Source organism: Lepeophtheirus salmonis, unplaced genomic scaffold (genome assembly GCF_016086655.4).
Source record: "Lepeophtheirus salmonis unplaced genomic scaffold, UVic_Lsal_1.4 unplaced_contig_6842_pilon, whole genome shotgun sequence".
NCBI classification, from domain to species: Eukaryota; Metazoa; Arthropoda; class Copepoda; order Siphonostomatoida; family Caligidae; genus Lepeophtheirus; species Lepeophtheirus salmonis.
In genome coordinates this window covers 1-2,304 of record NW_027295553.1, presented here as the reverse complement: position 1 = coordinate 2,304, position 2,304 = coordinate 1, and the positions used below count along the sequence as shown (strand labels likewise).

The 2,304-nt window shown below is 26.3% G+C and overlaps 1 non-coding gene across 1 annotated transcript; it reads right to left on the bottom strand.

Annotated features, from left to right (window-relative positions):
• Positions 1-631: 631 nt before the first annotated feature.
• Positions 632-705, bottom strand: TRNAI-AAU (transfer RNA isoleucine (anticodon AAU)). Its single transcript has one exon. It is a non-coding gene; the product is annotated as a tRNA-Ile (tRNA).
• Positions 706-2,304: the final 1,599 nt, after the last annotated feature.

Below are 2,304 nucleotides of genomic sequence, written 5' to 3'. Positions count from 1 at the left end.
TGAGTAAATAGACCTAGTTAGTATAAGAAGTATATCAAAAAAAAATTAACCAAATATTTTGAGCTTCTTCTAGAATACTTCTTTTGAAAATGATTGAAAAACATTTTAAATTACATTCATTACTAGACATTGATTATTGAATATGAAACCGAAGACTACAAAATTTGGCTTAGCTTGTTATAGTTATTTGTAGAAAAAATAGGAAACTTAACCCATGATTAATCCTATCTCAATAAAAATGTTATCCAGGTATAGTTCAATTTTTTTTTTTTTTTTTCCGTTACATGAACTTTATGACGTCATAGTTAAGTATATAAGTTCTCCTCTACATCAGTAAAAAAAAGGTAGAAGATTTTTTTGTGTCTTATTGTACCACTTTCTGACGAAATGTTATTAAATTTAGAAACATAATAATTCTTTGTCATGAAAAATAATATTTTGAGCAGAAAACAATGTACATTATAACTTTTAAAAGATTCTTTAATGATCACAAATATTAATTTTTTATGCTAGTCTTTTTACTTATAAGTGACTATTTCTAAGTAATAGTTGATATTTTTATAAATGTAAAAGCAACATAGCATTAAAGAAAGAAATTCAATTAAAATGTTAAAACATTATAAAATAATATTGGCCCATGGGGGGATCGAACCCGCGACTTTCGCGTTATTAGCACGACGCTCTAACCAACTGAGCTAATGGGCCAGTTATTAATGACTTGAATTTTGTAATAATTTATTTTATACTCTAATGTTTTTGAGCTACTTAAAGAATGCATTTGATTAGGAAACATTGTAAACGACATCATTTATTACACATGTATTGTTCTTGAATATGAAAGCAAATACTACTAAAAAGGCATTTGTTTTGTATAGTTCTCATATATTTATGTAGACATAACATTTTTCATTCATTTGCTTGTGTTCAAAAGTTCATATTATCAAGTTGAATTTACATATATTGTATGCATTTCTTAACTTATCTAAGATACAGTTTAATTTAACACATTACCGAGTGTCATATTATACTTATTGATATGACCTAGTATATTATTGAACAATATAATATTTGAATTATTTCCTTTCCTTTCAATTTCTTATTTCTTTCGTGGTAGTGCTTTAATAATAATGGATATTATAGAATAGTAGCAAGTTTATATTTAGTTAATTCATAAAATAGAGAATGACTGTCTTTTAATATTGCCTGTTTTTTAATTTATTTTGGGACCATAAGTTTCAAAAAAGAGTATATGTTTTGCTTTCAGGACAGGGATGTTTGTATCTTGAAATTTATAAACCAATTTATTATTCTTATTTTTATGGTAAATAAAAAATTATATCTGAAAAGCTTGTTATAAAAATGTACATTTATTCCACATACTGAGTGGTAATTTTTCTATTGAAGGAATAAACAGTACAATTGTTAAATCCGTTTTTTAACATTTAATAATTAGTCTCGACCTTTGAGCTAGCATTTTTTTATTGGATATTTAATAATTCTGACGTGTCAACATAACAATAGGCTGGACTTTTTTTTTTGTGATAATTGATCATAAAGTAAAATAATCTATTCAGTGCGGTTCTTTACATTATATTAACTTTTTTTTTAATTTGTTGGATGGAAGCCGCAGTTTTTAACTGCTTTATTACTTCTTACCAATATTCAATATATAATGTTGAACATAGAAATAAATTGGCTTTGATTGAAAAACCTGCGAATTTTAAGGTTATAATTTTAAATGAGGAGCATCATGAAAAAGTTCAAAGCCTTACTTACAACAAACCCAAGCCGACAAAAATCTTGTGAAGTAAAATAGCTAGAAAAAGAAAGATAATTTCTTCTTATTTATCTCAACCTAATTTTATGTTGACATGCCACAACTATTAAATATATATATATTTTTGATATTTCACCTTCGCTTGATTTTTGTAATAAATTATTTTTATATCAACTCACCACATTTGGAATTAGTTAATCATGCAAACCATAAAAGATGATTTCTCATTTTTCAAGAGATTCTAGGGGTATCACGGGAGCCCAAAATTGAGCTATCACGTATTCTGACCCATCGAAAGTTGCGAATGGTAAATAAAAATCCGTTTTACTATTTAAAAAAATCCCGGAGAAGAAAAATTACCACCCACCCCCTTTTGTGTCGGGAAAAGTTTCTGTATGAAGTAAAAAAAAAGTTTTTGAAAGAAACTTTTTTTTCTTTTTTTTAAAAAAGCCATGCTTTAAAAAATGATATAGCAATGATATGTAATTTTTAGCAAGTTAAACTACTTATGCAGCGAAATAAACGTT